The sequence below is a fragment of the Jaculus jaculus genome, chromosome 9, assembly GCF_020740685.1.
Source record: "Jaculus jaculus isolate mJacJac1 chromosome 9, mJacJac1.mat.Y.cur, whole genome shotgun sequence".
NCBI lineage: Eukaryota > Metazoa > Chordata > Mammalia > Rodentia > Dipodidae > Jaculus > Jaculus jaculus.
In genome coordinates, this window is record NC_059110.1 from 30,022,361 (window position 1) to 30,049,746 (window position 27,386).

Below are 27,386 nucleotides of genomic sequence, written 5' to 3' on the forward strand. Positions count from 1 at the left end.
TCAGCCTTTCTCCACGTTGCAGGGATGACAGGCTCTGGGGTGAAGCACCCACGTGGTTCCCACAGTGATACAGGCACTGATGCCTTTGAACAGAACGCCAGACTGACAGGCTCGGGAGTGGGGGGGGGGGAAGCGCCCACGTGCTGCCCCTCCATCCCAGGAGCTGCCTTGGCACTTGGTGCAGGAAGCGGGCAGCTCTGGAGATTTCAGATCATCTTCAACCTCCAACACGCCCAACACACCCGCACTCATAGGATCTTGCAGCCCCACCCGGTGGAGCAGGACTGAAGGAAACATCCAGGTCTGTTGCTAGTTCTCGAGTCATTCTTGGTGTCCACCGTCATAGCAGGCATGCTGGGCAAGGGTGTGCCAACTGGTGTTAGAACTGTGGTGCAAGGACCAGCCACTGCCCTCCCTGGCCTCATGGCCAGCAAGTTTATTTCAGCCTCAAGGGGAGTTGGCTCTATGAAATATCATTTCTTTTGCTGTGTAGTATTCTGAGCGTTCCACAGTGAAGTTATTCTTTCCCACGCAGACGCAGTGGTTAAGAGCTAAACTACTGATGGTGTTCTCGCAAAAGACTGTGCAGAATGCAAGGACCGAGCTTTATGCTCAGTGTATGCTCACCTTTCAAATAAAGGTGAAGTGATCTACCACTTAAAATTAAACCTTCACCATTCAGCAGTAACCCCATCTGATCCTGGGCTTTGCTTTGTGACAAGATCTTCATTACTCAATCTCATTGCTTATTATGGGCCTGTTTGAATTAGTGTCTTCTGGCTCCCGTTTTTCGTAAGTATTAACTGTTTAGGAATTGAACCATTGCTTCTGGGTTTCCCAACTTTTTGGAATGTAAGTTTTCAAAGTGCTTCCTACTGCATTTCTTCTGCACTTTCTTGGAGTCTGTTCTCTTAATTTGATCAGTTGCAGGCTTCGTGGTGTGGGCCCTGTGTGACATTCTTTTGCAGGACATCAGGGTGGAGGAGGAGATCCAGGCCATGCAGACACCAGCAAAGGAACTGTGCTTTTGTGAAGGGCAGACCCAGCAGGGTTGTCGTGAGTTCCTCTCTGTAGACAGATGGCTGAATGAGACCCTTATGGATGATCTGTAGGCCACCCATGTCAACTGTGTCCCCAGTGGCAGTAGCAGTAGCAGTCATGATATAGGGCACCTGGTTCAAACAGAGAAACAAGTGCTGGTTAGTGAGCCCTGGGGTTGGAGGAGCAGCTCGGGGCAGTGGTCAGTGAGTCCTGGGAAGGAAGAGCAGCTCGGGGCAGTGACACAGCAGCTCTGGCCCTTTTGTATCCCTTGCCTGTATTTATTCTCTCACTCAGACATGGCTTCTCATTCCCCATGGACCCAGAAGAGATGCCCCTCCTCATATAATCTTAAAGGATTGATTCTCATAACAGCATTCTGTACGCAGAGGTGGGATTGCTAGGGCAGAGTTCTGAAAACACTGGTACTGCCCAGCAGTCTGCAGTTTTTTTCTCTCAAAAGCAGCCACATCATCTTGGAGGGAAGCGCCTCACTCTCGGGGTTAGCAGAGTGGGGAGCCTCTGTTGCCAAAGCTGTGTGAGGCACACCTACACTTTGACAGGGAAGGGCCAGTGGGGGCTTATAGATGTTACATTTCTACTTTATCACTAATATTTTTGGTGTTTTAAGACAAGGTCTCATGTCACCTAGGTTAGCCTCATACTCAAACTATGCTAGTGAGGATGACCTTGAACGTTTGATCCTCCTGCCTACCAACTCCTGGCATTACAGATGGGATTTGTGTGATTTGAAATGAGGGCTTTGTTCATTCTGGACAAGCACTCTACCAAGTAAGCCATAGTCTTGCCCCTAAAGCTTCACTTTAGTCATATTTCCCCTTTGCCTATATAGTCTCCTGTATCCACAAGAACAATACATCTCTCTTTCCTCTCTAGTCCCCCAGTCATTCGTGTATATAGTATGGCTTGTTGTCTTATCATTACCACCTAGTTACAGTTCTGGTTTTCTGACCTAAATCTACAAACTTATTGAACTCAAGACCAAGACTCTGTGTATGTTGACCACGTCAACAATCATCACTCTGTCAGATGTATGAGAAACTGAAACAGAAGCTACAAAAAAAAACACATTTTCAATGTTTAATGACACTTCAACATTTTGCTGTATAAGGTGGACACATAGCTATACACAGGTAAGGTAGAAATGAGCGCTGAGATCATAGGGATGCTGGCTGGATGGACACAGGTACAGGTAATTAGGAGATTGGAAAGGAATGGTGAGATAGCCCATCATGAATTTTTGGAGTGGGTTCGAGATGGGAAAAGAAGGGAGTGGCAAGAAAGGGAAAAGAAGAGAAGGAAAGAAATGAAGGGGAGTCAAGGTAAGAGGAAATGGAAGGAAAAAGAAGGAAAGAAGTGAAGAAAGGAAAGGAAGGTATGAGCTCTTGGCAGATATGAGCAAATGTCTCTCCAGCTGAGACTGGGCCTCAAGAACAGACCAAATTAACCATTCCACCTCCAACATTGTGAACTGGACGAGATTAGGAGGGCTCATGCAGAGGAAACCATTTGTGGGATATTGACACGACCCAGCCTCAAACAGAGTTTGTAACTGAGTGAGTTCACACGGCAAACTCCAACTAGGGAAGTGAGCAGCCTCGTGATTATTGAGGTTCCCAGTGTGACCCATTGTGCTCATCTTTGACCACTTCAAGTGGACCACTCACCGGTGCTGATTGCACTCACACTGTTGTGCATTAAATAGATTTTAACCCCAAGTCTCTCTTCCTCTGGGCAATACGCACGTGTGTGGCCTCACTGGGTTATGATGCTCCAGGCTGGTGAGAGGTATGTCAAGCTCTTCAAGTTTCTGTGCTTCATTCTCTTAAGCCTGAGTATCCCCCCCACCTGTGGTGAGTACATGTGCTCATACAGATCCTTCAACTGTAATATTTTTCTTTTTGTTTATTTATTAGAGAGAGAGAGAGAGAGAGGAAGGGAGGGAGAGAATGGGCCCTCCAAGGCTTCCAGCCTCTGCAAGTGAATGCCAGACGCATGCACCACCTCGTGTATCTGGCTTACATGGGTTCTGGGAAATTGAACATGGGTCCTTAGGCTTTTCAGGCAAGCATTTTAACCACTAAGCCATCTCTCCATCCCCAGATACTTTAGTTTCTACTAAAAAAACAACTATTACTTTCCTCGAGTTCTAATTTTCTTACATCTCCAGTTTTTACCCATTCCTCCTGGGATTTCCTCATGTCATTTTGAGGTCACTGGATACTGAAAAATAATAGCTGAGTCAAATTTGAGTACCTAGATGACATCAAGTTAGGAACTGAAATTCCTCAATAATCTCTTTCCTGAAAGCTTAGCCTCTCTTCATCTCATAAATAATTCAGGAAGGATAGTCTCTTGAGGTCCTTGCCTTGGCCTGTGATATAACTCATTAGTGACTCATATGTTGGCAAATATGTAAGAAGTGAGCCATAAAAGACAAATGAGTAAATACATGAATCTAAAATATCTGCTCAAAGACAATATAAAAAGTTAAAATTCCAGTGACAGAAAGCAATTTCAAATAAATGTCAGAACAGGTAAATATTTATTTCCGACACCTGATGCTGTTATTTGTCTATTATTACATACATCTTTTTTGCTGGTCTCACCAAACTCTTCATCTGAAGAGAAACTCCTACCCCAGTGCTGCATGATCAGGTTTTTGACCCAGCCCTGGCCAGTGGTATCTTAATTTCCTCTTGGAAACAAAAAGAGTTAAATTGAAGAAACGCCAACTGAATGCCTGGCTCATTTTATTTAGCCAATATACCAAAAAATTCTACCAAAATCTTATTTTTCTTAATTTCTTTTACTTACCTGTTTGCTTCTTCTAGAAGATCGTTAATTTTTTTTTCCCCATGTTGGAAGATTTGGCCATTTCTCCATGATAAATCAAGCAGATTTTTCATCTCACATTTCAGGTCCACGGTATTCAGTGTCATCTTCTTTATTCGTATATTTAAGTACAATTTTGTTTTCTTGGAATCAAAACGAATATTGCTTCAACAGTTTTTAGGGAGATCCTGCCCTAGGAGGTAAGAAATGTATGGGAAGCAATATGAAAGGGAGTTGAGGACCGGTGTGTAACCCAGGCCTACCTGATCTGCTTGTCTGTTAAACTGCCTGTAATGTCGGGTTCCAAGGCCTAGACAGCCAGGGTCACAGGGGGTGGGGGAGGGGAGATGGGGAAGTGATCTCAACTATAGCCTTGAACTGGACAATATCTCTAACAGTGAGGGTTCAAAAGTCACTTACCTGGCCACCATGGGGGTACTGCACTCTTGGGTGGGGAGGGGAGAAGAGAAGCAACTTTCTTAAAATGTAACAATTATAAATCTTATGGACTACCAGACTGTGTTAAAAAATAAAAAAGACTCCCACATAAACAGCACCGTGTGTCTTCTGAGCCATGAGCGATGCCAGACGCTGGACCTTATTGCCTTGCTGGCCCTCCAGGCGCAGGCCGAGGAAGGCCCTGCTGCCACTATTCCCCTGGCATGGTGCCCTCCAGGCCCCAATGGGATTGTGCCAGGCACTGTCAATGACTATGTGACCCCCCATGCAGCGTCTGCTGGCTCAGGCTCACTCCTACCCTACCTGGCTGCCTTGCAACTGACTCAGATCTGGCCAGGAGGGAAAAGGCCTCATGATTGGGATGGGCGCCACCCAGTGCATGTGGAGGATATTACCAGAAACAGGCAGCTTGGGCCCACTGGCCCAGAACTGCTGTAGGGTTGGGCCTTCTGCTGAAGAGCCCAAACTTTCCTGCAAGAGACCCTGTGTGTGGGCTTAAAGGCAAGCCAGGGTTCTTGACGAGAGGACCTTTTGGTCACTTCACCACACTTTTGGGACCAGCATGATTGTGGGGACATGTTTCTGTGGTGGTCTTTAGTTTTTCAAATGCATGATAGGAGTCTGAAACACTATAGAAGTTAGAAGGTTTCCTTTGCAAGAGGCAGATAGGTGGGGGAAACAGGCCCTAGGTAGGTGGATATATTCTAACCTGAGGCTGAAAAGATGGTCATCCCACTTCCTCCTCCTCTTCCTCTTTCCTCTTTCTGGCCTAAGTGAAATTTCCTGCCAGTGGCTGGCTTGGGCGGCTATCTGGGACCTGGGCAATACCGGACACATCGTGGACCAAGCAGCAGCCTCATCTGTGTTAAGCTGACCAGTCATGGACGCTGGACAGGTGGGCTTGGCTCACTCAGTACAAGCTGCGTTCCCACCGGGACTGGTGATTGCCCAGTTCTGGAGTCCCGTCTTCCCCAAGGAGTCTGTGCTCTCTGCTTTCCTTGTCTCTTCCTTTGAAACAAACTTTATTCTTTGAAACACTTTCTTGTTTTGAAATTCTTTAATTGGTAGATAAAAATGAACCCCAACACATGCCTAGATGGTATCATCTTTCAGGGCTCAGTCTGGAATTTGTGACCGGAGACAGTCTCACATTGAGCTCAGTATGAACCAAACTGAACTGACCTGACTGGCGGCAACCTGCATCCTCTGCCAGCGTGGCTGAATTGCCCAGTTGGTATTCTCCTCCTCCTTTTCATTAAGGTCCCTTTCTTCCCTGAGTATGAACTTTATACCTTACTGTCCCTGGAAGAAATGGTCAAAGATACAGATAGACTGTACTCAGCCATTGGACCATGATGTGTTGACTGAAGTTCACGTGGTGAAACCCTGTGTATAGCAGGGGTAACTCCGCAGGGCCCCCAGGTTCCACGGGCATGTGAGCTATATTAGGGGGCCAATGACAGGGTGGCAGTGGAAAAGAAAAACAAACTCAGCCAGGTTCCACCGACAGACCATGCAGCTGTTACTTGCTCCACACATACCACTCTGGTGGAAGGCTGAAACAAGCTCATGGGCTTGGTGCTAAGGTTTGACACCCAAGTTCTGAAAACCAGCCCACTTAGGGGCTAAAGAGATGATTCATGATTAGATATTTTCAGGTTGGCTTCTGGTGTTAGAGGAAATAAGATGTTTTGCTTGTAGACATATTTTGATTTCTGTATTGCATGTGGTAAATTACCATAAGGCTTCTTTCTTTTAATTAAAAATTTTTTTATAATTAACAACTTCCATGATTGTAAACAATATCCCATGGTAATTCCCTCCCTCCCCCCACTTTCCCCTTTGAAACTCCACTCTCTATCATATCCCCTCCCCACCTCAATCAGTATCTCTTTCATTTTGATGTCATGATCTTTTCCTCCTATTATGATGGTCTTATGTAGGTAGTGTCAGGCACAGTTAGGTCATGGATATCCAGGCCATTTTGTGTCTGGAGGAGCATGTTGTAAGGAGTCCTACCATTCCTTTGGCTCTTATATTCTTTCTGCCACCTCTTCCAAATGGACCCTGAGCCATGGAAGGTGTGATTAAGATATTTCAGTGCTGAGCACTCCTCTGTCACTTCTTCTCAGCACCATGGTACCTTCTGAGTCATCCCAAAGTCCCTGCCATTTGAAAAGAGAAGGTTCTCTAACCAAAAGTGAGAGTAGCATTAATATATGGGTATGAACATTAAGAGAAGTGCTTACTGGGCAGTCTGATGAGCATAGGATATACATTTAGCCAGACAGCAGCAGATGTTACACCCCTAGGGCTCATACCTACCCATGTTGTAGGTTTTCAGTATCAGGGATGTATTCCCTCCCATGGAGCAGGCCTCCAGTACAATTAGAGAACAGTTGGTTTCCCACATAACAGACGTGCCACTATTGTACTCATGGGTTCATTTAGCCTGTTTGACTAACTATAAGGCTTGCAGTGTCCACTGTGCAGTATCTTCACTGGTGATTTCTCTCTCTCCCATTGAGCTGCATGTAGTATGGTTTTTTCCAGCTTTCTGTCAGTTGGTCTATGTGGAGGAGGTTATCAGCTCAGTTCCAGCAGGATTTCTCAGTGATCTTGCAGCCAAAGCATGTGCAGTCTTCAGCAATAGGATCTCACCATCTATTCCTGGTGGGAAACTAAGGACCTTGGAAATGGCCTATAATGTTTTGGGGGCATCAGAGATCTCCCTGGCCAACAGCTCACTGGAAGGTATCCCATCTCTGGCACTGAAAATTTTCTAGTAACCATGTATAGCTCCTGTGTATTCCATTGTCCAAAACAGTAGGTTTCCATATGATTTATTTCTATCCTCTTAGATTTTGATTAGCCTCCCTCCATCTTTCCTTTACTCAATCTCTTCCCCTGACCTCACTTAGGCCTTTTCACCCCAATTAATCTATTCTTCTACTTACATGTACACAATACCATCCTATTAAATCCCCATCTCCCTTCCTTTCTATTCCCTTTATATCTCCTTTCTAGCTTACTAGCCTCTGCTACTCAGTTTTCTTCCTGCTCACACAGAAGTCCAATCATCTATAGCTAGGATCCACATATGAGGGAGAACATGTGGCGCTTGGCTTTCTGGGTCTGGGTTACCTCACTTAGTATAATCCTTCCAAATCCACCCATTTTTCTGCAAATTTTAATACTTCATTTTTCTGTACTGCTGAGTAGAACTCCACTGTGTAAATGTGCCATATCTTCATTATCCACTCATCAGTTGAGGGACATCTAGGCTGGTTCCATTTCCTAGCTTTTGTGAATAGAGCAGCAATAAACATGGTTGAGCAAGTATCTCTAAGGTAATGAGATGAGTCCTTAGGATATATGCCTAGGAGTGCTATAGCTGGGTCATATTGTAGATCTATTTTAGCTGTCTCAGGAACCTCTTCACTGATTTCCACAGTGGATGGACCAGATTGCATTCCCACCAACAATATAAAAGAGTTCCTCTTTTTTCTGCATCCTCACCAGAATTTATGGTCATTTGTTTTCATGATGGTGGCCAATAAGACAGGAGTGAGAGTCCTTCAGTCCATTTATATAATGTATTACATTTATTGATTTGCAGATGTTGAACCATCCCTGCATCTCTGGGATAAAGCCTCCTTGGCTGGGGTGAATGAGCTTTCTGATATATTCTTGTATTCTGTTTGTCAATATTTTGTTGAGAATTTTTGCATCTATGTTCATGAGGGAGATTGGTTTAAAACTTTCTTTTCTTGTTCTACCTTTGCCTGGCTTTGGTATCAGGGTGATGCTGGCTTTGTAGAAGGAGTTTGGTAGGATTCCTTCTTTTTCTATTTTATGGAAAAGTTTAAGAAACATTGATGTTAGTTCTTCCATGAAGGTCTGGTAAAATTCACCAGTGAATCCATCTGAGCCTAGGCATTTTTAGTTGGGAGATTTTTGATAAATGCTTGGATCTCCATACTTGTTATAGGTATAGTAAGTGATTAATCTCTTCTTGATTTAATTTATATAGGTCATATAAATCAAGGAAATCATCCATTTCTTTCAGGTTTTCAAACTTAGTCAAGTATATGTTTTTATAGTATGTCCCTATGATTTTTTTAATTTCTCTGGTATCTGTTGTGATGGCGACTTTTTCTTCTCTAGTTTTATTAATTTGTGTCTCTTCTCTCTCTCTCTCTCTCTTTTTTTTTTTTTTTGGTCAGATTTGCTAAGGATTTATCAATCTTGTTTATCCTTTCAAAGAATCAACTCTTTGTTTCATTGGTTTCTATTTCATTAGTCTGTTGCAATCCTGATGGGCTTGCCTTTGTATGTGACTTGATTATTCTCTCAAACTGCTTTCAATATATTTTCTTTGGTTTACATGTTTGGTAATTTAATTATAACATAACAAGGAGAGTTTCTTTCCAGGTTTTGTCTGTTTGGTGTTCTAATGGATTCCTTTATCTGAATTAGCATCATTTTCCCAGTTGGGGGAAGTGTTTGTCTATGATTTTGTTGAAAACACCTAGTATGCCTTTGGAATGAAAATCTTCTCCTTCTACTATACCCTGAATTCTTATGTTAGATATTGTCATAGTGTCCTGAATATCTTGAAATTCCCATTCATACTTTGCTATTAGTTTGTCTTTCTTTTTGTTGGACAGTATTAGATCTGCCAACTGGTCTTCTAGTTTAGATATTCTGTCCTCTCCTTCATTCATTCTACTGGTGAGATTTTTCTAAAGTTTTTTTTTTTTTTTTAAATTTCATTGACTGTGTTCTTCATTGCTAGTAATTCTGACTGGTTTTTCCTTATTATTTCTATTTCCTTATTTATGTCTTGTATTGACCTCCTTCTTTCATTAAATTGGTTTCCTGTGTCTTCTTTGATTCCTTTGGTTTCCTCTTTCATTTCTTTGATTTCCTCTTTGACTTTAAATTTAAAAAAAAAAAATGGACATCTACAGAACTTTCCATCCCAATTATACAGAACACAAATCCTTCTCAGCAACGCACTACACAAAATTGGATAACCTGGAAGAAATGGACGAATTCCTAGAAACATATCACCTACCAAAACTAAACTCAGAGCAAATTAATCATCTAAACAAACCTATCACATCCATTGAGATTGAAAAGATAATAAAAAACCTACCCAAAGCTGGGCATGGTGGTGCATGCCTTTAATCACAGCACTTGGGAGGCAGAGGTAGGAGGATCGCCATGAGTTTGAGGCCACCCTGAGACTATATAGTGAATTCCAGGTCAGCCTGGACTAGAGAGAGACCCTACCCTGGAAAGCCAAAACACAAAAAAGAAAGAAAGGAAAAGAAAAACCTACCCCAAAAGAAAAGTTCAGGACCAGATGGCTTCTTTGCCAAATTCTACAAACTTTCATTGAAGAACTAAATCCAATTTTTCTCAAACTGCTTCACACAATTGGAGAACAAGGAATGCTCCCAACTCCTTTTATGTCACTATCCTCACCCTAATACCAAAACCAGACAAAAGTACAACAAGAAAAGAAAATTATAGACCTATATCCCTGATGAACTTAGATGCAAATATCCTGAACAAAAGCCTCGCAAACTGAATTCAACCACACATCAACAGCATTATCCATATTGATCAAACAGGATTCATCCCAGGGATAGATTGTTTAACATGTGGGAATCAGTCAATGTAATATACCATATAAATAATCTTAATCCCAAGAACCACATGATCATTTCAGTTGATGCACAAAAGGTCTTTGCATCATAAATACATTCATAAATACAACATCAGTTCATGATCAAAACACTGGAGTGAATAGACAAGGAGGGTCTGTATCTCAACCCAATAAAAGCTATATATAAAGCACTTAAAGCCCAAATAATACTTAATAGGAAAGGAGTCAAGGAATTCCCATTGATGAGATCATGAACAAAACAGGGTGCTCACCACTGCTCTTCAATGTACTAGTAGAAGACCTAGCCCAAGCAACTAGACAAGAGACAAATAAAAAAGGATACAAATTGGAAAATAAGAAGTCAAATTATCCCTATTTGCAGATGACGTGATCCTATACATAAGTGACCTGAAAGTCTCCATGTCAAAACTTCTCAAGGTGATTAATTCCTTTAGCAATATGGCAGGATACAAAATCAACATGCAAAAAATCAGTAGCCTTTCTATATGCAAAGGAGACATATATAGAAACAGAAATTATAAATGGTCTCCCACTTTCAATAGCCATACACATACACACAAAAGAAGTAACATGAAATAACACTAATCGAGGATGTGAAAGACCTACACAATGAAAGCATAAAAACACTCAAGAAAGAAATTGAGGAGGACTTGAGAAGATGGAAAGAATTCCCATGCTCCTGAATAGGTAGAATTAATATTGTGAAAACAGGAATTCTACCAAAAGCAATATACAGATATAATGCAATACCAATAAAAATTGTAGTATCATTCTTTACAGAGATAGAAAAAGTGGTATCAAAATTCATATGCAACAGCAGCAGACCTCAGATATCGAAACATATCCTCAGGAAAAAAAAAAAAACACCTCTGGAGGTACCACCATACCTGGTCTAAAGCTGTACTACAAAGCCATAGTGACAAAAACAGCATGGTACCAACATAAAAGCGGAAATATAGACCAAAGGAACAGAATTGAAGACCCGGCCCTTATGTCAAGTAACTACAGCTAACTGATCTTTAACAAGTAGACTGGAGAAAATAGAACATCTTCAACAAATGGTGCTGGATAAATTGGATAACCCCATGTAGAAAATGAAACTAGACCCACTTATTTCACCATACACAAAAATAAACTCCAAATGAATTAAAGATCTCAATATAAGACCTGAAACTCTTCAACTACTAGATGAAAAAATAGGAGGAATTTCCCACAATATAGGAGTGGTGAAGGACTTCCAGAACAACATCCCATTAGTCTAGGAAATTAAACAATCACTCAACCAATGGGATCTCATGAGGCTGAAAAGCTTTTGCACAGACAAGCATACCATAGACAGAGCCAGTAGATTACCCACTGAATGGGAGAAACTTTTTACCAGCTATAATACTGACAGAAGCCCAATATTTAGATATTACAAATATATACAAAACACTCAAAGAAACACTAAACAATAAAAAAGTCAAACAGTACACTTAAAAAAATGGGGCAGGGGGCCGCCTCCCCCCACCCCCAGCATGCCCCGCCTCGGCTGCCTCACCACTGCCATGCACCTCTGCTGCACACTTTTGCCCAAGGCACTCGGATCTTGGAGGGCAGTATTTGCCCACTTTTCAGCTATCAGGAGTTCTGATGGAATAAAGGAAGAGGATGTGCTGCCTACAGCTTTAATATTGAGGCCGCTGGTTTTAGCAGAGGGGAGAAAAGTTACCTGATGTGGTATTGAAGCCACCACCACTATTTCCTGATATAGATTAGAAGCCAGTGCCACTGAAAGCAGGAGTACGCAAAAAAAAAAAAAAAAAAAAAAAATTGCTGGCTGAATTGAAGCAGGAGCTGAGAGAGACGGTGAAAAGAATGCCTTACTTTATTATAACACTGGAAGAAAAGCAAGATATTGAAAGGTATAGCAAAAGATTTATGAAGCTGTACACAGAATTGATACCAGATTGGAGAATACTTCCAAGAGAGTTGATGCCAAGGAAAAAAAATGCAAAAAAGCAAATCCAAAAGCCAAAGAGATGAAAGGCATAGGCAAAGGCAATTCACTCACTGACACTGTAGATGTGCTGAAAAAATTCGAGGAACTGGACAAAAAAGAGGTGATGGTGACAAATCTGATAAGGAAAATGAAGAGAAAGAAGAAAGCAAAGAGAAAAATAAAGATGAGGATGAGGATGAGGATGCTGCAGAGCAGGAGGAATATGATGAAGAGCAAGAGGAGGAAAATGACTACATCAATTCACACTTTGAGGACAGAGATGACTGGTGCTGACAGTGATGACAACATGGGTGAAGCGACCTGTTAGCCCTGGGGTTGTGCAGAAAACGTTGAAACAGTTCCTGAGCTTTGGGAATGAACGGTTTATGAAAGGGATGAGTACTTGTTTTGTGTTCCTATGTCTCTGTTATATTGTTTCTTGAAGCAGGGCCCCATGCTAGCCCAGGCTGACCTGGAACTCACTCTGTAGCCCAAGCTGGCCTCACACTCATGGCAGTCCTACTTCAGCCTTCAGAGTGCTGGGATTAAAGGTAGGCAGCTCTGCACCTGGCTTGTTCTTGTTTTGTTTGACAAAAATACTTGTCTAAATGTTCAGAAATATTTAATGTTTACGTACCTGTGACCTATAGTCTCTGACAGTCCTCCTGAAGTTAACCTCTGCCAATTGCTCTTCTGTGTGTTAGTGAGGTTGGTAAGGGTTCTGTTTTTGTTTTCTGTATTATTTGAATTTGAATGTGCCTAAAGAATTTTAGTATCTTCTAACCTACGTATTCATGCTTGAAAAAAAATCATTCTTGTTTAACTGCTGATCTTTTGTAAAGCACCTATTAGTCCTAGTGGATTTCTATTATATTGCACATGGAACACTTTAAAAACAAAGAAACTTGAAATTTGTTTTACAGTTTTACATGGTATGTTCTAAACTACTATGACATCATAACCACGTACACCTACCTACAAGCTCAGCCTTATGAGACTATAGCATTTTGGTGATGCAAAACATGCCCAGAGGGAGAAATAGTGACCTAGATTAAATAAATGCCATGCGACCGTCTCAGCCAGAGCAAAAGCTCTCCTATGGAATGATTATCATACATCCTTGACTCTGGGATAGCTTCATATAATATATGAATGATACCATTGTAATAAGCTTGACAACTTCAAATACCTGCTTTTATGAAAAAATACAATGAGACACTCTAATTGTGTTACTTACCTAAGTGTGGAATAACTTCTGGTTGTATAAACTTTGTGACAGAATGATGTATGTGTCAATGTGGGGAACTGCCATGACCACTGTTATATTTCAAGAGACTCATAAGCTGTGCAATCAATTATAATTATGCAAAATGAACTCAGGTCACCTTGAAATTAAGAATGAACTTTCTTGTTTTACCTTACAGGATACATCCCTGCCATTGTATATTCTGGGGAGAATTACTAAGAAAATTCGGGCTTCAAAAACTTTAAAATGTCAAAGAATTTCAAAGAACTTGATATTATGTATATCAAAACTGATGTATGAAAATTAACCACCAAAAGGATGAAATTTTATTTTTCTCCTCTAAGGAAATTTATCAGCCATTATCCTTGAACCTGAGAATCTAAAGCCCTATGTTATCATTATGGAAATAACCTTGAAACTGAGCTTGATTAAGATTCTGTGCCTTAGTTTCTCCCCTTGCAAACAATTTCCTACAAAAAATGGTTTAAACACTAACCATATATACATATATAATCTTACCTTATGAAAATGAATTATGAAAATTGTTGAATGTGGTTCTTGCCTTCTAAACAAATTTACTGAAAACAGCTGTGAGGAACAAATCCCGTCCTGATTGGATTTGCCCATCTTGTATCTATGGGGAAAAGTGGAGAACATTGATATTGCCTTGTGAGGTTTTGTAGCATGAACATTAATAAGGAAAGAGTACTTGGGATGGCAACACTTGACTGTGGGTGTCAGAGCCCACCCAGCTAGTGGACACATGTGACTGTTCTAAAGAGCTTATCAAAAAAAAATTATAAAAGCTGCACTCTATTACAAACCTCACTTGAAGTTTTCAGTAATAGTGGCCAATAAAGTTGCTGCTTGGGAGTGATGAACAGGTATTTTATTCTCTCACCCTTGGGACCAGAGCTGGATATTTAGTTCATTGATGTTTCTTCATCCTCTTGCTGTGTGACTAATCTGTAGATGGACAGCTGCTGCACGCAGTGTCTTCACTGTCCAGTCCTGCCGGTAGTAGGACAGACCCCTGAGTCCGATTTTATTCTACACAGCCTGGCCATCTCTTTTAAGCACATTTTCTCCCCCTCTTGAAACATCATTTTACAATTTGAAATACACTGTTTTTGAGGATGGGGTTTTGTGAGTTGCTTCCCACCAGAAATCTTGTTTTTCTAGCTTAAGGTCTGAGTCTGTGAGATTATTCCATTGGAAGACAAGCACTATTTTGCGGACACCTTGTTTTTTTTTTTTTTTTTAAGCTTATTGGTAAAAATGTCTTTAAAGTTATTGTAATAAATGTAACTGGTTGCTGTGAGGTTTATTTTTATGTATTTGCTTACACATTAAAATCTTAGGAAAATGAAAACAAATAAATGGGGTAGAGAAATGAATAGGGAGTTCTCAGAGGAAGAAATACAAATGGCTAACATACACTTAAGAAAATATTCAACATCCCTAATCATCAGGGAAATGCCAATGAGACTTCACCTTACTCAAGTAAGGATGACAATCATTAAAAAGCTAAATGACAATAAATATTGGCAAGGATGTGTGGAAAAAGGAATCCTCAGTTTTTGGTGGGAATGCAAGCTTGTACAGCCACTATGGAAATCATCATGGAGATTCCTGAAAAGATGAATATAGAACTACCAACAGACCCAGTTAGTCCCTTACTGGCCATTTACCCTAAATACTCCATGCTTCACTGAAGAGATATTTTGTTCAACCATCTTTATAGCTGCTCAGTTCATAATAGCTAAGTACTGGAATCAACCCAGGAGCCTGCCATTGGATGAATGGATAATGAAGTTGTGACATACACACACACACACACACACACACACACACAATGAAATTCTACTCACCAGTAAGAAAAAAAATGATACAGTGAAATTTGTAGGATCATACTCAGTGAATGCGCACAATCACAGAAAGACAAACATCACATGTTCTCACTCATCTGAGGTTCCTATCCTGGATCGACTTGAGTTGCTGGTGTACCAGATAGACATCTTGAGACCCAGACAATACAGATGAAAGAGTTTGTAGGTAGGGGGAGGAGAGGCTGGGGGGAATAAACAAAAAATTAAACCCAAAATGAACTGGTACCATAGAAACCTTTTTCCTTGGAGGTACACTTAAGAGATATAACCCTCGACAGGAATACAGGGGGTGCATCTGAAAAGCAGGGTCCTGGAGTGGGTGGGATAAAGCCTAAATTTAAAAAGTTTGGCTCTGACCTGTAATTCCCAGTACCAGGATTTGGTGCTAATCACAGTGAGCTGTTGATCAGAGAGACCTATGAGGTCCCCCCAAACAAGACAGTCTTCTGTCAAAGCACTTCTATGTACCTGAAGTAAAAAGTAAGACCCTATTTCTAAAGACACCATATGCTGCTGACACAGAACATGGAGAGACCTGGCTGGAACCCAGAAGAGAACCAGTCCCCAGGCAGTTAGCCCATCTACTGCCTGAAGGCACCATATGAACCACTGGGGGACAGTGGTCAACAATGGTGTGAGCAACCAGGGGTCTAAGCTATTCAGAAGCAACTGGCCGGACAAGAAGTGCACACCAGAGCCATGGTGGCATACAGCCTTGGTGGATAACCAGTGGCTTTCTGATTGGCTAAGAGATCCACTGAGTGGAAAGGAACCTGTGGTGGTTTGTCCCCCATAAACTTAGGTGTTCTGAATGCTAGGTTCCCAGCTGATGGAGGTTTGGGAATTAATACCTCCTGGAGGGAGTTTATCATTGGGGGCAGGCTTATAGGTGTTATAGCCAGTTTCCCCATGTCAGTGTTTGGTACACTCCACTGTTCCTGTTGTCCACCTGATGTTGGCTAGGGGGGTGATGTCCACCCTCTACTCATGCTATCATTTTCCCTGTCTGCTACGTCCACGGCGACCTCGCCTGTGTAGCAAGCAGAAATGCTTCTGCACTGGAAGAGAGCTGAGGACAGAGGGCCAGCACTCCTCGGAGGGATGCCCCCGGTGACCCCTTGGCAGTCAGTTACTGTAAAGGTTCCTGCTGCCCATGAAGTCACGACGACCTAATTGCTGGCGCCAATGCTATTTCTTTCCTGCTTTCTTCTAGCTGTTTGTCTAAGAACAGCTAATTCAACACTTATTAGTAATCATGCACGCAATCAGAGTACAAGAAACAATCTAAGTATTGAATGTGCCCCTCCTATGATTAGGGCAATGGAGAGAATGTATAACTCTACTAGGAATAAAAAATTAACTCTAGAACAGTTTTTAGATGGTGTAAAGTAAAAACAGCTTATGATGTTTGAGAACGATACTGAGCCTGAGAATATGAAAGTAGAAATGTTGATCGGTAGTGTTCATAAGAAACATGACAGTTCTGCAGAAAAGGAGTTACAAAACTTAGACATTCCCACCAGGAAACTTCCTGGGGGATATGTTCAGTACTTGATCAAGGGCAGATGGTGGACTCCTAGAGCTGGAATCTACTTAGTTCCACTCCCCTATGAGGGAGGATATGATGAATTCGGTAATAGATGGGTGAATTATTAAGTAAAAAGGAGGCTATGGCATTCTCTTCCATTTACGGGAACGCTTAACAAGGAAGCGTAAGCCTTGGTGTTTATACAGTCCTTGGGGTATAAGAAATAAGTAACCTGTTATTCACCTTACACCTAGTTTCTGTTTGTATAATGTTGTGGTCAATGATACAAGACGCCCTTCTTAAAAAATGGGTACAGTTCCTGCCTGATCAACATTACATGTATGCTTACAATAGAACAATACTCAAGATTGTTTAGATTAATGATTTCTGAGATCACTTGTTGGCTTGCTAAGTTTCTCTGTTCAATCTGTATAAAATCTTCATGAAACCTTCAGTAAATTGCAGCAGCATATTCTACCTAGAGTGTGTCTGTCTGTCATTTCCTCGCCGAATCCCGAGTTCTCCTTGAGCCTTCGCCCTTGTTCTCCCTCGGTCCTGATCTCCCCGAGAGTCAGTCCGCGGCACCTGTCATTGTGGAGCTTCTCCTTCAAGCCTGTAAACCAGAATAAACCTCCTTTTCCCACAAGTTGCTCTTGTTTGGGTGATTTCTACCAGCAATGTGAACCTGACTACAACAGTAAAGTGGTATTGAGGAGTGGGATTACTGCTAGTCATCTGACCATGTGGCTTTGGCCTTTTGGAGCTGATTTTCCAGAGGAATGTGGAAGGATTTGAAACCTTGGCCTAAGAGATGCCTTGCAGTGCTATAAGTACAGCTTGATGGACTATTCTGGTCTGAGTTGAAAAACCTGAATGGTAAGAACTATGGACTGTAAGGTTTGACTTATGAGGGTAATAGCTGTGCTTGGACTGGACTAGCAGTTTGTGTGGGAAGCTTACTGTTATGCCTGTGTCCTGAGAAGCTGTGCAAGGTTGCTTTGCATCTGAATGAACTAGTGTGAACAGAGGGACATGGCACAGAAAGAAAAATCTCTGGGTGAACTGCTGCACATTCAGCTGCAATTGAGAGATGATAACCTTTGAGATTGGGCCAGCTGACCTGCAGTGGGACAACAGGAAGAATATCGACTCTTTTGAAAGAGCCTGAGTGCTCAAGGAGTGTCCTGTTCTTCAAAGTCTGCTTTATTTTCCCCCTGGATTAACAAATTGGCGCTGTACCTGGTATTGTGGAGTATAAGAAATGCAGGAAAGAGAGAGTCATTGAGTTTGCAACATGGTCTTGTGTTTTGGAAATGGCCTTGGGCAGTGTGAAGCAGGTTTGCTGGTTGCCTGCTTCCCCATGGAGCCATGAGGATGAACTGTGGGTTGCAGTAGAGACCCCATGGAGATGCCGGGACCACGAGATGACTGCCATGGAAAGCTGCCGCCAATGTTTTCCAGGACTGTGAGTAGCCTAGCTGGAGGGGCAGAATTGAAACTCCAGAGACTTGTTGCTGTTTAGGATTTATCAGACTTGGAGATTTGTCACTGGCTAGAGTTATTAGTCTTGGAGCTACAGAGTTTGGTGTTTTCCCTGTTTAAATCAGGTAATGCTTGAGAATTTCTTTGCTGTGCTCAATGCCATCTTTTGCACCATGAATGTTTATTCTGTGCCATCATGGGTTTGTGGGGGTGGATTATTTTGGTATTATAGATCTTGTATTATGGGGATGTTTGGACATCATAGGAATTGATTTAAAAAAAAACTATAGGGACTTTCAAAATTGGATGAATGCATTGCATCTTACATCATGGATGGTTATCAGTTTATGGGGACCAGGGGCAGAATGTGGTGATTTGATTCAGGTGCCTCCATAAATTTAGGTGTTCTGAAGTTAGGTTCCCAGCTGATAGAGATATGGGAATTAATGTCTTCTACAGGCAGTGTATTGTTAGGGGCGGGCTTTTGGGTATTATAGCCAATTTCTCCATGCCAGTATTTGGTACACTCTCCTGTTCCTGTTGTCCACCTGATGTTGGCCAGGGGGTGATGTCCACCCTCTGCTCATGCTATTGTTTTTCCTGCCATCATGGAGCTTCTCCCTCGAGGCTGTAAGCCAAAATAAACCTTTTTCCCACAAGCTGCTCTTGGTTGGGTGATTTCTAACAGCAACGCAAACCTGACTGCTACAGAACCCATATCGGGGACTCAGAACCAGGTCTGATTCCTATGGAGACAAAGATGCTCTCCAATGTCAAGCTCCCACTAGTCTTTGGCTAAAAGAGTGGCAACATCCATCAAAATCTTCCTAAATCAATAACATTTATCCAATTTAACCTATGCAGACTTCACTCTTGATTGGAGAATCTGTTTTTATTTTTCAGAAGGTAGCAAGACCGGAGGAGAAAAACCACCCCTCCCATTTTAGCCAAGTCCCAGGTGAATCCACAGAGGAGTTGGGGAGACAAGCGTGAGTCCTGCTTCTAGGCTGTGTCTGATAATCAGCAGCAGGGTGGAGGAGACAGACCCTGAGGACACTCAGCACCTACCAAAGCAGAGATCCGGGGGCTCCTAAGAGCTCTTCGCTGAAGTAGACTTAAAACTCACCCACCACAGCTCAGGGAATTTTGCAGAAGAGAGGGCAGAAAGATTGTAAGAGCCACAGGTTGGGGTGTCATGGCTCCCACTCCTGAGCATGTACATTAAGGCAGCATATCACAGAAATACTTCTACGTCCATGTTTATTGAAGCATTATGCACATTAGTCAAGTTTGATACAGAAATAGATAAGGCAAACATAGTATATGTTCACAATGCAATTTTGTTTTTTATACAGGAAAATTAAGTTGTATAGAAAAATTAAGTTATCTCATTATTTGAACATAGGTGGACCTGGATAACATTGTTTAATAAGCTAGACAAGCAAGACAAGTATCATATGGTTTCTGTCATGTGTGGATCTGATTTTTATACAGCTATACAGAGTGGCAAGAAAAGCCCTGGCATGCTCATACTTAGTGTCTGCCTCTTTTTCTTTCTCTTTCTCAAATAAATAAATAATAAAACATTTTTGAAATAAGTCTTACACTTGTCCTTTTCTATTCTTTCACCTTGTTCTTGTTTTCAATTATATGAAAATGAAAATATTTTAAAATATGAAAATAAACAAGAAATTTCACTCAGATAGTATAACAGCCCACTAAAATATTAGTTTTTTTATCTAGTGAGTTAGTTTTATCCAGTGAAAATAGTTTTCCATGCCAAGTGTTACTACATATTTGATTGGGCAAATGCAAATTATCTCAGAAAAAAAAATCACTTTTCCATGTAAGGTTATCTCATCTTAAGGAAAAGATTACATGTCACATCTATTCTCATTTGACAAGAAACGCAACATGTGACTATCTTGGGGTCACCAGTTCAAGTTCCCTTCTACTGTCCTGAGGCCCTTGACATTCATAAATTTTACGTACATTTTTCTCTTTGATAAAATAATGGAATTAACATGGCTTCAATTTGTTTTCAAATGAGTGTATTATTATCTTCTTCAGATTTCCTTTAGAAAATCTTTGTAAATGTGTATTTGTGTATCTATATTCAAAGAAGCAAACAAAATCATGCTCTTATTGAACTCTTTTTCAAGAGATATCAAGGAGTATTTATTAAGTTAGGTCAGTTTGTTGAAAGCACTGAATCCTGGCCACTAGAACAGCAGGGAGATGAGGATTGGGTTCACTGAATTCAGTCATCTCTAACCCTAGATGAGGTGAAAATGGCTTACAATGCTTCTCTTTTCAAAGAGAATCTAGGTGTTTGGCAATTTTTTTTTTTTAATCTACCAATATCAGAGGTTGTTGGGAATTGGGAGTCTAGATCCTCTCTGGTGTGATATGGAAGGATTCTTATGAACCAAGAGATCACTCAACTTTATATACAAGGAATATGCCTAATGTTATTTCAAATTGGTTTTTAAATCTAAAATAATAGGCCAGGCATAATAGGACATACTTGTAATCCCACTATTGAGGAGGATGAGGTAGGAAAGAGAGAGATTTATGTCAGAATTAACACTGGCCCAAAATAAAATAAAAACAAAGCCCAGCTATAAGGTTCTGTTTAACTTTTATCCTTCTCTGTCACTTCTGGCTAAGAAAACTCAGCATCTGCATGTCCTTCCCATGTCTGCCACAAGGAAATCCCATCACAGGTGAGACCCTGTGGCCAAGGAAGGCAGAGAGGCAAACCTAACGCTAGCTTCAGGGGAAGTTCACCACGGGAGGAAGCACAGGGAGAACACAGCAGGTCATCACATCTGCTCCTGGCAGCTGGGCAGAAGGAGTAAGAGCGAGCTGTCTAGCACTCACCAGGAGGCTGGCTTATAAAAGACCCAAGGCCCAGTGACAAAAGTCACCCAAGCCCCCACCTCCCACAGGCTCCAGCAGCTGGGGACTGAGTGTGAGGTCTGACCACAGACACACAAGGGTCTAGGGAATATTTTACATTCACACCACCACAGCCAGAAAGTCTGCCTTCCTATCTATATGGAAGAAATTGTAATTTTTTTCTAGCACAGACACAAATAGTTATAGAATATAACCTTTTCATATTAGGAACCTTTGAAGGGAAACAAGGACAGACCCAGGCCGAGATGTCTCTCTCCCAGGACAGGTGCAGAAGAAGCTCTGCGGACACAGGCCACGTCTCCTGAAAGACTCCAGGCTGGGCCTTGTCAGCTTAGGTGCTGACCCCTCCTAGGAAAAGCACGTGCTCATTCTAGATGAGATGGCGCTCAGGAGAACAGAGGACAGGAAGAAGATGGGAATATGTGGTGGTAATGTGTGAGGAAGGAGCCGCTAGGGTCCAGAGCAAGAGCTCTGCAGTCCCTGGGGATGGATTTCAAAGCCTCCAGCTGTCCTGGGAACTGAGAAATGGGGTTTGGCTTCATGTTTTTGTTGTGATCTCAAGTGTCTGAACCGGGCTTCAAACCATGCTATGTAGCCAGACATGATCCTCCTGCCTCCGCCTCCTCTGTGTTGATAGGGACTTGGGCCACCCTTCGTGCTCTGTGAGGTTGTGCCTGCGAGGCAAGCACTGGATCAGCTGAGCGGCAACCCTCCCCTTCTGTGGCCTTTAGCCAATGCATCACAAGAAGTGAACAGAACCTGTAGGCCAGGGTTGCAGCATTCAGTCACCATAGAGGCCCATGACCTGTCGTGGGCAACAGAAAGTGCAGGAGAGGAAATGCCACCAAGAAAGTGGTCATGGATCAAGGCCACACAAAGAAACTTAGAGAGGAGGGTGATCCAGTTCTCCTGGATCTGAGGCGACTATGCACTGACATTTGAGCATGCTCCACCCATCCCTCAGGGACATTGACTGTAGACCCCACTTGCCCAACTGGAGTCCCTTCCCCATTTATTCTTCTACCCTTCCCTCAACCTGAACACATAGTCATAAGTTCCTACATGACATCACAAGGGCCAGCCTGTCAAAAGTCCCAACAAAACTTCACAAGCTCCAGTCTGTCCTAAGTTTCAGCAGGACATCCATCACAAGGGCCCGTCCTTATCTGGATCCACCAGCCATAAAAGCTAGGAGTGCTCACTCCATTTTGAGATGCTCTAGTGATTCATTATTTCCCACACAAAATACACGCTGCCTTTGTCCAGGCAGGACTCTAGTGGTGCATCTCGCCAGTGGGCCTCAACACTGCCCCAGGCAGGCAGAGCCTCCATCAAGTCTTGGACTTCTCTCCAGGGGCATTTTCTGGTTGCATCCTGGGAGAAGCCACAGGAAAAGCTCGCGATGTCCACCCCATGGCCTCAGCATGTGGAGCTCCTCCAAAATAATGAGCATCCCTTCCTAGAAAAAAGCACACTTTGTCATCGACCTGCCAGTGCCCGGAGCACAGGCTGTGGAGCCCAAGCCATCCAGTAACCACCATCTTTCTAGCCAAAAGGACACAGTGGTAAGGGCCAAATAAGGCCTGCAGAAAGGAAGAGAGGAAGAGGACAAGCAGAAGGAACAGAAGGAGTATGAGTGGTTTAATAAGCATGAAGTCAGAGGACCAGGACAAGAAAGCAAAGGTGCTCTCTGGCCTTGGGGAATTATAGCCACATGTAAGCCCTGGCCACAAGGTAAGTGACTTTGTATTGTGGAACCCTGTGCTGGGCGCCATGCAATTGGAGGTTTCCTGATTGCTTGGCATCTGGTTCCCAAGGGCTGGAGCGCCCTGACCCAGCCAATCAAAGCTCAACTCAGACTGAGACAATGGCCAAGGAAGTGCTTGCTCCAAACCGACATCCAGGGGCTGAAGTCATTCAGCAGTGACGAAGGAAGGTGGAAGGGAGGCTAGGACTCCAGCACAGCACACACAGATGCTGATAGAAGACACAGCAAGGGAAAGCCTGGCCTCCAGTAGCACCCCACTAACTCTACCAGTGTTGTGGGGTAGAGAAGCCTGGCCCCTACCTCCCAAGCTTTCCTGCCTTGACCTGGAAATATTCCTGAAGTCCCTTGCACGTCTTCACTGTTGCTCCCATTCTGTCCCTGCCCACTTTCACTTTGTCTGTCCCAGGTCTTCCTGTCACCACAGCCTGGGCAGACCATTCCTCCTTTCTCTCTACTTTCCCTCACCCAAATATACCCACAATCCCTCTTCCCCTTCTTTGACTCTTCCTTCAGATCCTCTCCCTCCTGTGATGATGGCCAGCCCCCCACTTGGGAGTGTCATCACATAGCAATGGAACTCTGAACTATAGACCAAGCTGCAGCTCCTCTCCTTTCACACCCCCACAAGCTCAGCCAGCCCCCTTGCCCTTCACGCCTCGCTTCTGTAGTCAGAAATCCCTTACCCCGATGGAAATCTCCCTCCTCCTCTATTCTTTCTCACTGCTGCTTCTGGCTCCTTCTCTCAGCAATCCTTCCACTGTGACCCTGGCTGGGCTGCCAGCTGCAGATCCTGAGGATAAAGACATGGACACGACACCACACTGCTATGCAGTGATATTCAGACCCTCACCTGGCAGTGTGGGTGCTTTACCATTTCCACACCTTAATGGACACAGCACCTGTGTACTCAGTGCTCCTCATCACTGGGTCCCTGTGAACACTGATCCTGTGCTTCCATCCATGGTAGCACCATCCCTTCCTGGCACAGAACTCGGGTCCATGAGTAGCACCCCTTCTGTCCACTCCCCCATCTTCAACTCTCCACCTGTTGACAGTACTTTACAAGTACACTCCCCTTGGGGGCCACGAGCAACCTACTACCCAGGCTCACACACAAGAGACAACCCCAGCCCACCTCTGGGTTATAATGTGGACGGCACTTTGCAAAGTCATTTCTTGTGATAGATCAAACTGCCCCAGTAGCAGCTGAGGCTAGCAATGCCAGCAGTTCGGCTACCCCACTACACCACAATGCCACCTAGATTTACATACAGACCCAGCACTACCTTTGGACCTCTTGCCCTCTTGCAGTGTCAGTGCTTCACACATCCACACCCCTCCTTCCGGCTTTCCGGGGAGGCACCCAGCTAGTCACAGCATGCATGAAACAAAAGGGCCTGCCCACTGGCATTAGGGTTGAAACCCTAAGAATCACCCACTGCCTTCCTGGCCACCAAGCCTGATTCGACCTCAAGGGCAGTTGGCTCTATTCACATATAATTCAAGGACAATGAACTGCATATACTTCAAGTGCACAACTGGACAACTGATGAAATACACGGACTCTTGGACAGCTAAGAATACACACATACTGATCACTCGCCCATGCTTCCCCATGGCCGACTACCTATTCTTCTTCCACCTTCCAATCTTGTTCCTCTACATCTTTGCCACTGACAAGTGTTACTTCTAAAAGTTTAAACGGAGTTAAACTATCCTGCTTCTTTGCAATGGCTTTTCATCATTTAGCATGACTGTGGTCCATATTACTTGAGTATTAATATATTTTCTGGCATAGTACTATGAGCATGTTGAAGTGAGTTTATTCATTCACATGCTTATGCTATTTGTGCTACTATTTTGTTGCTAAAAGTTAAGTGAAAGTGCCATGAATGCCATCAATGGTCTTGTAAAAGACTGTAGAAGGGAGTAGCTGCTTTCATGTTCAGCATATGTTTACTTTTCAAATAAACCTGAAATGATTTACTACTAAAAAAAAAGTTTGACAATTCAGCAGTGAATCTATCTAGTCCTTGGCTTTTTTTTTTTTTTTTTTTTTTTCTGGTAGGGCTTTTAATTGCTTCAGTGTTACTGTTTATTATGAGATTTTTCTTTCTTTGGTTGATATACTACTGTGTAAAACTTACTCCAGTAGGAAGACACAACCATTTGTCTTTTAATAAACAAAAAACTGATTAGAATTAATTTAAACAAATGAAAAAAAATCAGACTGAGGACTGTTATCAATCTTAAAAAGAGCTGATAATCCCAGTGCAGGTGGTTCAAAGAACAGAAAAAGAGACATCCTCCAGTCATCTGCTGCACAGAGCACACAGAGTGTTCTGACCTGACAAAGACAACAAAATCACTGCAATTCAGTCTCATTGTCATTAATGAGACCAAAGCAATTAAAATGTTAGTGAGAAGAGAGTCAGGGTAGTCAGAGTGCTGAAAATGATGTTGAAAGCACATTCCTGAATGGGATCTATGCCACCATCTCTATGGCTCAGGAAACACTGTCAAAGAGAGGCCAGAAAGAATCTAAGAGCCTGAAGGATGGGTGGAGTGTTTAGAATGCTTTCTTCTGGACGTGACTCACACTCTTGAACTCAAAGCAGCTGTGATTATCAGCAAGGATCGGAACAAGTGGGGCCCTTCTGCATTCTGTCACAGAGATGGGAGGAGCTCAGGAGGATTTATAAGCAGTTAAGAATGGCCAAGGAAGGGTCATATAACCACATCTCTACATCTCACTGAGAGTCTAGAGGGAGTTATTCATTGCTGGGGAACGAGGGACATTTACTTCAGTGGTATAGCTACTGGTAAGTGCCCACGTTCAGGTAAGTAATAATCCCTAACCCGTGCTCCCACAGCACTACTGAAATGTTCTGTGTCACAACAATAAACGAGTGACAATACAGGTGAACTGAGGTCTGGTGTGGCAGGAGAGTAAGAGAAGGCTGTAGAAAGGGAGAACTGGCTTCTCCTGCCTCCACACACACCCCACCTTCCCTCACTGCAGGGGTGGCTGGCACTCAGTACAGTGCCCACTTGCTTCCCAGCCTTTAGACACACTTCCACCCCTCCCCTCACTGTAGAGGTGACAGCGACATGCCCATGTGTTTCCCTCACTGCCCCAGGCACTTCTGCCTGCACCGTGGCTGGAGTGGCTCTGGGGAAACCAGACCATCTTCAACCTCCTACATGACCAGCACACCTGCTTTCACGGAACCTGCAGTCTCACCCACTCGAGCAGGACTGAAGGAAACATCCAGTTCCACTCCTAGTTCTTGAAGCATTCTCAAGAATCATTGGTCTCCATCTAGTCATAGCAGGCATGCTGGGCAAGGGTGTGCCAACTGGTGTTAGAACTGTGGTGCAAGGACCAGCCACCCTCCCTGGCCTCATGGCCAGCAAGTTTACTTCAGCCTCAAGGGCAGTTGGCTCTATGAAATATCATTTCTTTTGCTGTGTAGTATTCTGAGCGTTCCACAGTGAAGTTATTCTTTCCCACGCGGACTCAGTGGTTAAGAGCTAAACTACTGATGGCGTTCTCGCAAAAGACTGTGCAGAATGCAAGGACCGAGCTTTATGCTCAGTATATGCTCACCTTTCAAATAAAGGTGAAGTGATCTACAACTTAAAATTAAACTACTCAGCAGTGACCCCATCTGATCCTGGGCTTTGCTTTGTGACAAGATCTTTGTTACTCAATCTCATTGCTTATTATGGGCCTGTTTGAATTTGTATCTTCTGGCTCCCGTTTTTCATAAGTATTAACTGTTTAGGAATTGAACCATTGCTTCTGGGTTTCCCAACTTTTTGGAATGTAAGTTTTCAAAGTGCTTCCTACTGCATTTCTTCTGCACTTCCTTGGAGTCTGTTCTCTTTATTTTGATCAGTTGCAGGGTTCATGGTGTGACCCCTGTGTGACATTCTTTTGCAGGACATCAGGGTGGAAGAGGAAGTCCAGGCCACGCAGACACCAGCAAAGGAACTGTGTTTTTGTGAAGGGCAGACCCAGCAGAGTAGTCGCGAGTTCCTTCTGTAGACAGATGGCTGAATGAGACCCTTATGGATGATCTGTAAGCCACCCATGTCAACTGTGTCCCCAGTGGCAGTAGCAGTAGCAGTCATGATATTGGGCACCTGGTTCAAACAGAGAAACAAGTGCTGGTTAGTGAGCCCTGGGAGGGAGGATCAGCTCTGTCCCACGCTGCTCTCACTCTTGGTTGGAAAATCTGTTTTATTTTACATATGGCAAGGAAAATGGAGGAGAACCAAGATACATCAATAAGAAAAGATCACCAACTATTCACCATGAGACTTACTACACTTCCACATCTTCCAGGGCCCAGGAGAAATTGCAGAGGAAGTGAGGTCATAAATACTGCTCTTACTGCTAGCCTGACAACCAGCTCAAGGTTGATGGTGACAGACATGGTGATCAATCAAAACCCATCAGCAGAAATCCAGAAACTACAGTGAGCTCAATACTAAATCAAACTGCCAACAGGCC

The 27,386-nt window shown here is 43.0% G+C and overlaps 1 pseudogene; it reads left to right on the plus strand.

The window, feature by feature from the left end:
* The first annotated feature begins 11,684 nt into the window (after positions 1-11,684).
* LOC123463503 lies at positions 11,685-12,360 on the plus strand (annotated as a pseudogene).
* Positions 12,361-27,386: the final 15,026 nt, after the last annotated feature.